This window comes from Bos javanicus, chromosome 15 (genome assembly GCF_032452875.1).
Source record: "Bos javanicus breed banteng chromosome 15, ARS-OSU_banteng_1.0, whole genome shotgun sequence".
NCBI classification, from domain to species: domain Eukaryota; kingdom Metazoa; phylum Chordata; class Mammalia; order Artiodactyla; family Bovidae; genus Bos; species Bos javanicus.
This window is the reverse complement of record NC_083882.1, coordinates 27,540,974-27,555,190: the sequence shown is the minus strand read 5'-3', so window position 1 is coordinate 27,555,190 and position 14,217 is coordinate 27,540,974.

Here is a 14,217-nt window from a genome sequence, read left to right as displayed (position 1 = left end):
GCCCAGTGTGGTTACAGCGGGGCTTCTTGGTTTTGTGGGACTTGAGGGCTGCAGGGAGCACAATTAGCAAAGCTTAGATGGGTCAGCAGGGGATGCTTAGAGGGACTGGGGGGCTGGGAGAGACTAGAGGGCAGCGTGTGCTGAGAGGTTTGGAGAGAGTCCTAAGGGGAGGTGGATAAAGATGTCACGCTTTGGACTTCCCTGGTGGTCCGGTGGGCTTCCCAGGGGGCTCAGTGGTAAAGAATCTGACACCAGGCTTCACCCCGAGGGTGCCACCAATGTGGTCAGGATGCGGTCCTGGGCTCTGGGGAGCTCACGACACAGTGGGGAAGACTGTCCCTCCTTGTCTGAGATCTTCTGTGCCTTTAATCTGACTTATTTGGGTGAATTTTGGTTTATTCCACCCACCCCACCTCACTTCTATTATAAAATTGATTCATGCTTATTTCAGAGGGTTGGGTTTTTTTGACTACTAAACCCATGATCTCCAGAGTCGAGGAATGGGGCCCAGAGACGTGTCAGAGTCCTGGGAGGTGGGGAGGAGGAGGTGCCTGGGGGCCCTGGTGAACTCTGCCCAGGAGCCTCCTGCAAAGGGGCCTGTTGGTCTGGGGCTGGAGTTGCCAACCACTGGGTTGGGAAGATCCCCTGGAGAAGGCAAAGGCTACCCACTCCAGTATTTTGGTCTGGAGAAGTCCATGGACTGTAGAGTCCATGGGGTTTCAAAGAGTTGGACATGACTGAGAGATTTTAAATGTAAAAAAATATAAATGGGGCAGGAGGCAGGGGAAGAGAGGAATTAGGCCCCAAGCAGTCTCACCAGCACAGCCAGCTGTGGACTGAGGTGGGCTGTCCCAGGAGGGAACCCCAGAGAACAGCCAGTTCAAGCCTTTAGTCCCAAATGACCTGACATCTGCTCTTTCCTTCCCAGAATGGAGTTTAGGCCTTTCAAGGGAACAACACCAAGGGACATCAAGGAATGAAAGAGGAAGCTATGCCCTGCCCCACCCCCCAAAATGGTGGCCAATGAGGAGCAACCAGTGGTAGAAGCTTCTAGAATGTTAAAATACAGAGATGGCCCTAAAGTTGACACACATTAATGCTGCTGCTGCTGTTGCTAAGTCGCTTCAGTTGTGTCCGACTCTGTGCAACCCCATAGACGGGGGCCCACCAGGCTCCCCCGTCCCTGGGATTCTCCAGGCAAGAACACTGGAGTGGCATTAATGCTAGGTGCCTTTAAAAATCGTTGTACCAAAAAAAAAATTTGTTGTACCACATCGACTCATATAATCCTCACAACAGACAGAGACTTCAAAGAAGAAGCAGGTGAGGAAAAAGTTCAGGATGGTGAAGCACGTGATCTAGCAGTGGTGGGAATGAGATTGGAGCCTGTGCCATCCAGCTAGAGAGTTTGGCTTTTAAGTACCAGGTGTGGAGCCCAGCATAAGGAGAACAGTGAGCTCCGCCTGGAACCCCAGAGAGAAGGGGGGATGCACTCTGAACAAGGGGCTGTCACAGAAGAAAGAAATCACTGGGCCTAGATGGTAAATTCAACAGGCCTGTTTTCGGGAGAATGGGATTTTGCTTTCTACTTCATAGATTTATGTAGTGTTGGGACTTTATGATGTTTTAGTATTATTTTTATTGTGGTATAATATATATATAAAACACAAAATTTGCCATTTTAAGTGTACAATTTAAAGGCATTAATTACATTCACAATATTGTACAACCATCTCCACTATCTCCAAAATTTCTTTGTGACCCAAACAGAAACCCTGTGTCCGTAAAGCAATTACCCATTACCACTCCTCCACTCCAGTTTCTGCTGATGGCTTCTCCTGTCTCTTAGACTTTGCCTATTCTAGGTAATTCATGTAAGTGAAATCATACAATAGTTTTACTTTTGTATCTGGCTTCTTCCGCTTGGCATAACGTTCTCAGGGTACTCCTGTGTTGTACGGTATATATCAGCATTTCATTTCTTTTTTATTTTTATTTGGGGGATAATTGCTTTGCACTGTTGGTTTCTGCCATACAGCAATGTGGATCAGTCATAGGTACGCATATGTCCCTCTCTCTTGAACCTCACTCTCACCCCCAGCCCGTCCCACCCCTCTAGGTTGTCACAGAGCACCAAGTTGAACTTGCTGTGTTACAGCAACTTCCACTAGCTATCTAGAAACAAATATTAATAAATATTCGCCAGTGTTTCTCTAGAATCCAGTTTTGACCACCTGGTGAGACTGCAGCACTTATACACAGGAAAACCGTGTACTTAGAGTCCCCTGTGAGTATCATGGAAGGACGTTTTCTGGATTCTGGTGCAGCCCACATCAATATATCCCAGCAGTCCCCCCAGACTTTTAGGACTGAAGCCCCCCCAGCTACCTCTGGCTCCTTGGGTGACCTAAAGATAATAGACTACTCTGTGCACACGGGTTAGTGCCCCAAAAAGGAGCAGCAGCCAGGACTGGTGTGGACCAGGCTGAGACATTTTAACCATACCCCTGCGTCCATTCCCAAAGCGCAAAGGTCAAAAGTACTCTGAGAACGTCCAAGGGGTCACATGCCACTGTCTGGTGGCTGGCATGGCTCTGATTGGTGAGAAAAGAGCACAACAGGGGAAAGGGGGGGCTCTCTCCTCTTGAAACCACAGGGCATAGCTGCTGTTGAGGGCTGGCTGGGCTGATCAAAAACAGCTCCCACATGGGGACACAGTGTCCTCCAGGCATCATCATGGGACATGCTGTGCTCTGGGAGGAGGGACACAGACGGTGACAGATTCTGCGGACAGAAACAACAAGCGTGCGGTGATCTGGGAACTTTTGTATCTGGGAGCCCAAGGGTGGGACCCTGGTTATCTTGCTGTGTAGTGACAAGCAACTAATAATGGAGACCTCAGAGCTGCCCATGTCAGAGGAATGAGGACATGGACTGCTGGTTCTGAGATGGTTGCCTAGTGATACAGTGAGGAAAGGACTAAGACCTAGAAGAACAAAGTCACAGGATGTTAAGATTGAAGGAATCCACTCTCGGTCTAGTTCCTTTGACATCATCTATAACAAGTATCCTAACTCTACACTAACAGTCTCTTGAGGTTAGGCACCCCACTTGTTCATTCGTTATTGTGTCCACAGTGTAGTAGCCAGCCTCTGAGATTGATCCTCATCTCTGGTACTCATAACCTCATGTGGTCCCTCTCATATTAAAGAGGGCTGACCAACGTGATCAACAGGTTATTGCGAAAGTCATGGTACGTAACTCCCAAATGTGGAGCATAAAGGCCACAGCGGCTTCCATCCTGCTTTCTCTTGGACTCTGAGGGGAGGCAGTCACCACGTTGTAATGTGATGAGGGACATCATAGGAAGCCCCATGGAGGGTCCACATAGGAAGGTACTACCGCCCCTCCTCAACAGCCAGCACCGACTTGCCAGCTGTGTGGGTGAGCCTCCTTGGAAGAGATCCTCCAGCCTTGGTGGAGCCTTCAGATGACCACAGACCCAGGCAACGTCCTGCCTGCAACCTCATGACGCATCCTGAGTCAGAACCACACAGTCAAGCCACTGGCTTGCAGAAATCGTGAGACATCATAAGACACTAGATTTGGGGGTGATTTGCTTTGCAGCAATAGCTAATGAATACACAGTGCATACCCCAGTGCCTGGAACAAGGCCATCATGCAATCGTTGAGTGAATGAATGCTGCTTCGTAATTTTTTAATTTTTATTTATTTATGGCTGCGCTGAGTCTTTGTTGCTGCTAGTGGGCTTTCTCCAGTTGTGGTGAATGGAGGCTTCTCTTTGTTGCGGTGCATGGACTTCTCGTTGTGGTGGCTTCTCTTGTTACAGAGCATGGACTCTAGAGGGCTCAGTAGTTGCGGCTCATGGGGTCTAGAGTGTGCAATCAGTAGCTGTGGCTCATGGGCTTTGTTGCTCTGAGGCATATGGGATTTTCCTGGGCCAGGGATCCAACCTGTATCTTCTGCATTGGCAGGCAGACTCCCAGCCACTGGACCACCAGGAAAGTCCCTGCTGCTTAGCACCAAACACCTCCACTGATAGCCAACTTACCACCTCGCGAAACAATTGATTCTATCTTTGGACAACTCTGTTCAAGACTACCAAAATTAAATTGGTTCTTCCTAAACACAGCTTTGTTCTAATTTTTACTCCTCTTTTGAGTTACAGAATGATTATAATTCCTTCAAACACATGTTCTGCCCACAGATCATCTATCCAGAGACTCCTTGCATGAAACATCAAACTTTGTAGACAAAATTGAGTCTGAGATCTGCCATAATCCACAGCTGCCTTGGGATGAAGAATCTTGGTTAGTTTCTGAGACAGCAGAGGTCTTGTCTGATTTTATATCTTGTCTTTATTTATAATCTGTCTTATATCTTGTCTTTATTTATATCTTGTCTGTTTATTATTCTTGTATAGTCAGTGCCCAGCACAATGACTTAGTTCAGTTCAGTTCAGTTCAGTCGCTCAGTCGTGTCCGACTCTTTGCAACCCCATGAACTGCAGCACACCAGGCCTCCCTGTCCATCACCAACTCCCGGAGTTCATTCAAACTCACATCCATCGAGTCAGTGATGCCATGCAGCCATCTCATCCTCTGTCGTCCCCTTCTCCTCCTGCACCCAATCCCTCCCCAATTAGTAGGTGCTTAGTAAATACTTGTTGAATAAATGAATGAATTTAACAACTATTTGTTCGTGTTCAATTGTCCAGCATGTGTATGTTCATCTTTATCATGCTGAATTGTTTTCTAAGGTGATTATGCCACTTTTTCCCCTCTCTCTTTTAATAATAGGAACTTCTTGAACAAGGTCTTCTAATTTTTTTTTCTTTCATTTCTTCCATCTCTGCACGCTCTCCTTTCTGGGAGACAGCTTCACTCTTTATTCAGTTTTCTGTTTATGCAACTGTGTTTTTAATTTGCAAGAGTTACTTTTATTTTTCAATTCTGTGAATTTTTTATGGTATGTTCTTGTTTCATCAATGTAATATATTCTTTTAACTCTCTGATATGAATGGTATATTTAAAAATTCTTCTGCCTGTATAGTCTCCTTTTCCCCAAGTTCCTTTTTTTTAAACTTGTATTTATTTATTTATTTTTGGCTGTGCTGGGTCTTCATTGCTACATGCAGACTTTCTCTAGTTGCAGCAAACAGGGGCTATTCTCTAGTTGAGGTGCGGGCATTTCTCATTGCAATGGCTTCTGTTGTGGAGCCTGGGCTCCAGGGCTCAGGGGCTTCAGTAGTGGTGGAGCACAGGCTTAGGTGCCCCAAGCATCTGGAATCTTCCTGGACCAGGGATTAAACCTGTGTCTCCTACACGGGCAGGTGGATTCTTAACCACTGGACCACCAGGCAAGTCCCCTCAAGTTTCTTTTTTAACATCTGTTTGTTTTGGTCTCTATCTTTCATGTTAGGCTTGTTCCTCAAATGACTGGTAATTTTTGCTTGTCTGCTTACTGCAAAGTGGGGATTTAAAAGCTGATTTGGAGCTCCATGTACTATGAGCTTCTCTGTTGGGTGATCCACTGGAATGTTTAGTTGGGGGACCCCCCAATGTAAAAATATTTACGTATTTTCCTTTGAGCTGGTTTTGTTTTCCTAGGCAGTTTCCTCTTCTCTCCTGCCTGCAAAGTAAAGGCCTGGGTTCCAGTGTTCCTGTGGCCAAGTGGAAGGAGCAGGATAGGACTCAGCATTTGCAGGGCACACTTTATATTTCTGGTACAATAACCTCTGTCCTCAACTCTGCCTGGCATTCTCCTTCCACAAATATTCAGTCTTCCCCTTTTCAGAGGATAAAGCTCCAGGCTTCTGCCAAGGTTAGAAAGAAATGCTAGCTTTTCTTTTGAAGTAGTTTTAACCATTCTTCCATATTGTACATCAGTCTCTTCATTCATTCTATTTTTAGTGCTCCCTGGTGCCTCCATGTCAGGGCTGGTATGTACAGCTGGGCAAGCTGTGTACTGTACAATTCTGAGAGCACCTTTCCCACACTGTAGGCATAAGAGAATTATATATTTATTATGACAAACTTCTGGTAGATGGCTGTAGAGTGTCTTGAAAAAAGGGGGGCTATTACTAGTTCATACATGGGTGTAATGTCGGTTAACAGCAGATTTATTACAATTCCTTAGCCTTTGAGATGGAGAAGGAAATGGCAACCCACTCCAGTGGTCTTGCCTGGAGAATCCCATGGATGGAAGCCTGGTAGGCTGCAGTCCATGGGGTTGCACAGAGTTGGACACAACTGAAGTGACTTAGCAGCAGCAGCAGCAGCAGCCTTTGAGAATTCAGTGCAATAAATCAGGTTGGCACTTATCTTTCCCCATTGCCAACTTCAGATCAGTTTGCTCAGTCCTACTAAATTAGTTGCAACTTGTCTGCCTGATTTCTAGCTTTTAAAATTTTGCTATGGTCTTTTTTTTTTTCCTCATTCTTTTTGTCCTCATGGATTTTTTTTTTTCTAAAAAAGAAAAAAAACTCTCTTTACCATATTTTGAGGAAAATTTCAGAGAAAAATATATTAGATGTATGCACTCAATTTGCCATGTATATCTGGAAGTCCATGACAGAGAGAAAATGGCTGAAGGCTTTGTTGTACGTCTTTCCTTTACAGTCTAAACCACTGGTTTTAACCTGGTCCTAATACTGGGAGGTCTCAGTATTACAACAAAGGATTTGTGAATAGGGATGTACCTGTTCAGAAAATTTTATTCCATTTAAAATTTAACATAAAACAAATAACTATAGAATGCATGCATTTTGCTATAAAGATGTTCATTACAGTGGTTATAATTTTAGAAATTAAAGAAAAACACAATGTACAAGGCGAGATTGTTAAATTATAATATGCTGTGCTGTGCTTAGTCGCTCAGTCGTGTCCGATTCTTTGTGACCCATAGACAGTAGCCCACCAGGCTCCTCTGTTTATGGGGATTCTCCAGGTAAGAATACTGGAGTGGGTTGCCATGCCCTCCTCCAGGGGATCTTCCCAACCCAGGGATCGAACCCAGGTCTCCTGTATTACAGGTGGATTCTTTACCATCTGAACCATATAAATTATGATACATCCACATTAATTTCCATTAAAAATCACATTGTGAATGAACATTCATTGACATGGATTATAAGTAAGATGTACTCGTTAAACAATAAATCAGGTTACTAAACAGTCTGGCTGCATAAAAATAAATTTGTAAAAAATATCTAAAAATATGCCTAGATAAAAAATTGGAAAATATACACACGCTCATGGTGGGAATACAGGTGATTATACATATGTGCATGCTAAGTCATTTCAGTCACGTCCCACTCTGCAACCCTATGGACTGTAGCCCGCCAGGCTTCTCTGTCCATGGAATTCTCCAGGCAAGAATACTGGAGCAGATGCCATTCCCTCCTTCAGGGGATCTTCCTGACTCAAGGATCAAAACTGCATTTCCTGCAGCTCCTGCATTACAGGTGGATTCTTTACCACTGAGCCACCAGGGAGTCCAAGATGATATATTTACTTTTCTGTAATGCATGCGTTCTCTATAATATACTCTTAAATATTAATAAAAAGCTATGTATTAATGTTAGCTAATATTTTAAAAGATAAGAATTCCTACTAAAAATTTTAAGGCACTTTTTACTCTATCCATAGATCTTGTCACCAGATGCTTAGATATTTGAACTACCTCACCTTGACGTTATGCAAAATTGCCATTTCTCAGTGACTTTTTAATATGATTCCAAGTCTGCGTGTATAAAGTTTCATCGAGATGTTTATTTTGCTGCTCACTGTTTGGAAAAGCTTTATTTTCCCTGTGATTCTGACCTGTTTCCTTCTTCTGCTTACCACAATTATGTAACTGGCTGAGTTTCCCTCTGCATGGATTTCCAAGAAACCCAAAGCCAGCGTGAAAGTCAACTGTTGCAGCTTTGTCATCCCTTATTGCCCATGCCTGTGTCTTCAGGTCTTGTGCTTTATCAGGTCATGCTTTTCTTCCACAATTTTTATTTTCGGATCCTAAGAGTCTTCTCCGTCTCTCACCATCATCATCATTTTAGTTTTCATTGCCAGCAGCCTCAAATCTTTGGTGATGAAGGAGGGTTTACATAAACAACACTCAAACAACTAAAATCCTTATCTTTCTTGGCTCCCATCTCTGTGTTGACTCAAAATGTGCTGAGTACATTTTGTGGTATCAGAGTCCTCGTCACTGCCCCCACCTATCTGTTGCATCACCAGCAGGCTTTCCTGACACAAACATTTAGCAGGGCATTTCTCAGGCACGATGGATCACGGCCTGTGGAGACCATGGTGACAAGACTAAAGACCCAAGAACCTGCTGTTCTAGCCATAACCAGAGCTGCTTCTACCTCTGGAGGAGACAGGAAAGCAGGGGGCACTGAAGGTGGCATATTTAAGTGTGGGATGGAACAAGCAGGGAGGGGGACTCCTCTCCCTGTGGTGACTTGACAGCTGTCCCTAGGCTTGGCTGTCCCTCTCCTGGCTGGCCCTGAGCTACTGTTCCTGTGCCCACATCAGCTTACACGTGGAGCCTGGCTTCCCTGCATGTCAACAGCCCTCTTTCAACTGAATCATAAATCCCTGACACCTAGTTGACCATCTACTAAGTTCATAGGTGCCTGGGCCCCCCAGTAAGGTATATAGAGGCTCTGCGTGATTCTGGTCCCAAGAGCAAGGTTGTGTCTTATCCCTGAACGTGAGATGATGTATTCGGCATGGACTTCAGAGTCAGACAGATTGAGGATGGGCCCAGGGCAAGACCCCGAGCAAGTTCCTAAATCTCTTGGAGCCTCAGTTTTTCTGTAAGTAAAATGAGGATAACAATACCTATTTCAGAATGTTGACTTGAGCATTACAGGCAGTAAAGGGAAACACCAGGCCCACGGGAAGTTCTCAATAGAGGGATTATTGTTATCAAGGCTTTTCAGATCCTACTGGGCCAGACTCTGAGAGGCACTGAGATGTGCAGATGTGCCCAGGCTACCCTCCAGGGTTGCTTCCTACCACCACGCTCTGGCCATACTGAGCACTCCACTGTTTTCCCAACAAGCCATGGGTTGCATGGCTTCTGGCTTCCATGCCCGCTCTCACGCTGGGCATTGCGCCTCCTCCCTTCGTCACCCAGAGCACTTGTCCTTTGCTGTGTAGCACCTGGAACATCCCGGGGCCCACAGTGTTATGCAGGTGAGTTTCAGGTGGTGCCGAGTTCGCCTCCAGGAACTAGCAGAGTGTCTGGAACACAGGAAGTGATCCCACCCTTCCAGCTCCCAACCACATTGGTCTCAGTGTCAATGGCTGTCTTCACCAAGATCTTGTACATGTTTTTTTAAATTTTCTCTTTATTGCTATTACAAATAATGCTTGGATTTCCCTTGAGGTGTGTACTTGTGATGATAAAGATTCTCTGTTTTCTGGGGTGTCCAGGGTTCTTTATATATTGCTGTTTTTGTTTTTAATTTTTGGCCACACCCTACAGCATGTGGGACCTTGGTTCCTTGACCAAGGATCAAACCTGAGCCCTCTGCATTGGAAGGCAGAGTCTTAACCCTAGATGGCTGGGGAAGTCCCTAAACATCAAGTTTTTTGACTGCTGTTCACATCTTTTTACTATGAGTCTATCAATTTTGAGAAAATGGAACTAAAATCACCTATCAAATTTGTCAAGCTCCCCATGAGACTTGGCAGTTTTTTGCTTCTGTCCTTTGAGGCTATACTGTTAGATTACATTTTTTCCTGGTGATTTTTTCTTTCAACTAATCCTTGTTGCTCCAAAGCTTATGTGTTCGGATATTATATTGTTACACCTGCTTTCTTTTGATTAATTTTTGTCTGTAATGTCTTTTTAAAGCCTACCACCCTCCTCCTCCCCTTTGCTAAAGGTTACTTTCTCTGATACAGTAAGTAAGTGTTAGTTGCTTAGTTGTGCCTGACTCTTTGCAACCCCATGTACTGCAGCTCACCAGGCTCCTGTGTCCATGAGGTTTTCCAGACAAGGATACTGGAGTGGGTTGCCCTTTCCTTCTGCAGAGGATCTTCCTGATCCAGGGATCGAACCCGGGTCCCTGAACTGCAGGCAGATTCTTTACCAACTGAGCTACAAGGGAAGCCCTTCTGTGATGTAAGTTTGCCTATTTAAATAGCAAATGACTGGAATTTTGGTAAAATCTGATGTGAAAATAATAATAATTACCATAATAAATTCTTACACAGAACTTACTACATGCCAAGGATTGCTATATGTGCCTTTATTTTTTAATGTATTAAAGCATTTATTTCCCACAGAATCTATCAACTATACTATATACTATAGTTGTCTCCATTTTATTTATAAGGAAACTGATGCACAGAGAAGTTAACTTGCCCAAGGTCCCAGAGCTAATCTATGTCAGCATTTTAACCCAGTCAGTCTAGCTCTAGATTTGATACTTCATGGGCTGGTTTAATCTGTTTCCTTTTATTGTGATTATTGACTGATTTCTATCATATTATTTTATATTTTTTATTTACCATGGTACTACTTTGTTTCTTTTATCTTTCTGCATGTACTTCTCCTGGTTGTATTGTATTTCTTTAAAAAAATTTTTTATGGACTTTAAAACGTTTTTACTTCACCAGAGTTTTAAATGTCCAACAAGTCTACAAGTTAATGTGAAATGACAGAAGTCTCTCAAGCTTATCTCCATTTTCTACTGTGCAAAAATAAATTTTGGCTCTTAGAAAATCCTGTTATTACTCTTGACCTTTCAGTTTTGGGTTTATTTTAGCTACAGGTTTATGATTATCCATTAATTGTTAATGGAAATTGGGTTCTTTTCCATATATACATATCTTGTACACACACATACTTTCTATCCCTGCTTTTCTGAAACCAAGCAGAACTCTGTGGGGCCCTCCTGGGTTCAAATCCTTTCTTTGTCTCCTGTTTCTTTTTTGTAGGAAAAAGGTTTCAGCTTTCTAGACCTTTCCTGAGTTCCAAGTTCAGTTCAGTTCAGTTCAGTTCAGTTGCTCAGTAGTGTCTGACTCTTTGCGACCCCACGGACTGCAGCACACCAGGTTTCCCTGTCCATCACCAACTCCCTGAGCTTATTCAAACTCATGTCCATTGAGTCGGTGATGCCATCCAACCATCTCATCCTCTATCATCCCCTTCTCCTCCTGCCTTCAATCTTTCCCAGCATCAGGGTCTTTTCTAGTGAGTCAGTTCTTCGCATCAGGTGGCCAAAGTATTGGAGTTTCAGCTTCAGCATCAGTCCTTCCAATGAATATTCAGGACTGATTTCCTTTAGGATGGACTGGTTTAATCTCTTTGCAGTCCAAGGGACTCCCAGGAGTTTTTCTCCAACACCACAGTTTAAAATCATCAATTCTTTGGTGCTCAGCTTTCTTTATAGTCCAACTCTCACATTCATACATGACTACTGGAAAAACTATAGCTTTGACTAGGCGGATCTTTGTTGGCAAAGTAATGTCTCAGCTTTTTAATATGCTTTGATATGCTGGTCATAGCTTTTCTTCCAAGGAGCAAGCGTCTTTTAATTTCAAGGCTGCAGTCACCAACTGCAGTGATTTTGGAGCCTGAGAAAATAAAGTCTCTCACTGTTTCCATTGTTTCCCCATCTATCTGCCATGAAGTGATGGGACCAGATGCCATAATCTTAGTTTTCTGAATGTTGAGTTTTAACCCAACTTTTTCTCTCTCCTCTTTCACTTTCATCAAGAGGCTCGTTACTTCTTCTTCATTTTCTGCCATAAGGGTGGTGTCATCTGCATATCTGAGGTTATTGATATTTCTCCTGGCAATATTGATTCCAGCTTGTGCTTCATCCAGCCCAGCATTTTGCATGATGTACTCTGCACAGAAGTGAAATAAGCAGGGTGACAATATACAGCCTTGATGTATTCCTTTCCCTATTTGGAACCAGTCTGTTGTTCCATGTTCAGTTCAAACTGTTGCTTCCTGACCTGCATACAGATTTCTCAGGAGGCAGGTCAGGTGGTCTGGTATTCCTATCTCTTGAAGAATTTTCCACAGTTTGTTGTGATCCACACAGTCAAAGGCTTTGGCATAGTCAATAAAGCAGAAATAGATGTTTTTCTGGAACTCTCTTGCTTTTTTGAAAATCCAACAGATATTGGCAATTTGATCTCTGGTTCCTCTGCCTTTTCTAAATCCAGCTTGAACATCTGGAAGTTCATGTACTGTTGAAGCCTGGCTTGGAGAATTTTGAGCATTACTTTACTAGCATGTGAGATGAGTGCAATTGTGTGGTAGTTTGAACATCCTTTGGCATGGCCTTTCTTTGGGATTGGAATGAAAACTGACCTTTTCCATCCTGTGGCCATTGCTGAGTTTTCCAAATTTGCTGGCATATTGAGTGCAGCACTTTCACAGCATCATCTTTCAGGATTTGGAATAGCTCAACTGGAATTCCATCACCTCCACTAGCTTTGTTCGTAGTGATGCTTCCTAAGGCCCATTTGACTTCCCATTCCAGGATGTCTGGCTCTAGGTGAGTGATCACACCATCACGATTATCTGGGTCATGAAGATCTTTTTTGTATAGTTCTTCTGTGTATTCTTGCCACCTCTTCTTAATATCTTCTGCTTCTGTTAGGTCCATACCGTTTCTGTCCTTTACTGTGCCCATCTTTGCATGAAATGTTCCCTTGGTATCTCTAATTTTCTTGAAGACATCTCTAGTCTTTTCCATTCTATTGTTTCCCTCTTTTTCTTTGCACTGATCATGGAGGAAGCTTTCTTATCTTTCCTTGCTATTCTCTGGAAATCTGCATTCAAATGGATATATCTTTCCTTTTCTCCTTTGCCTTTAGCTTCTCTTCTCAGCTATTTGTAAGGCCTCCTCAGACAACCATTTTGCTTTTTTGAATTTCTTTTTCTTGGGGATGGTCTTGAGCACTGCCTCCTGTACCATGTCATGAACCTCCATCCATAGTTCTTCAGGGACTCTGTCTATCAGATCTAATTCCTTGAATCTGTTTGTCACTTCCACTGTATAGTCATAAGGGATTTGATTTAGATCATACCTGAATGGTCTAGTGGTTTTCCCTACTTTCTTCAATTTAAGTCTGAATTTGGCAATAAGGAGCTCATGATCTGAGTCACAGTCAGCTCCCAGGTGGAGGATGGTAACTTCAGGCGGAGCACGAGATTCCTGGAACACTGCCCTTGTTACCCTGCCACCAACCAATCAGAAGAAAGTCACACCCTGCAGCCCCTAACCCTTATTTTGCTTTTAAAAGCTTGTCCCCCCAAAGCATTGGGGATTTTGAGGTTTCTGAGCATGAGCCACACATTCTCTCAGCTTGGCTCTTGCGATAAATCTTCCGCTGCTCCAGACTCCATCGTTTCCATCTGTTTGGCTTCACTGTGAGTCAGGCCCAGGAACTTGCGTCCCATAACATCTTCTCTTTCTCTTTGTGGTCATGCTCTGGTGTGGGTCTGTTTGCAATTCCTGCACTAGGCATGAGAGTACTCAATGGGCCCTTTCAATTTAGCAACTCATTTCCTTCGGTTCAGAGAAAATTTCCTGAGTAACTTCTTTGATAGTTTCCCTTAATCCGTCTCTTACTGGAACTCTTATTGTCTGAAAGTTGCAGCTCCAGGATTGGTTCTCTCACATTCTAAATTTTCATCTTTACCAACTTTATTTATGTTGTAATCCTCCTATTGTGTTTTGGCTTGTTTATTTTGATTTATTTTATTTCTGTAATTTTTTAAATTTCCAAGAGCTATTTTTCCCCCCCGACCATCCATATTGTCATTGAAAGAAAAACTCTTTTCTGGTTTTATGGTTAAAATATCTCTTCTTACATCTCTCTGCATTTTTCCTTTTTTCTTTTCTTCTCCCTGTAAAGACTCTCTTTCTGTACATTGCTGTTTTCTACTTTTTATTTTGGCCCACGTTTTTCATATGAGAGACTCTCTTTAGATGTACTATGATTCTTGATGGTCTGCTTGTAAGTGGGAAACTCTTACAGAGCGCATAGAACATACTACAAAGTTCTAAAGTCAAACAGTCTGGTATTGGCATATGAAGAGGCAAACAAATAGAACAGACTGATGAATCCAGAAGTAGGTCCAAGAACAAATGGAAATGTAGTATGTGAGAAACATTAGCTCTTGATTAATGGGGAGACAGCATTGAAACAACTAAAT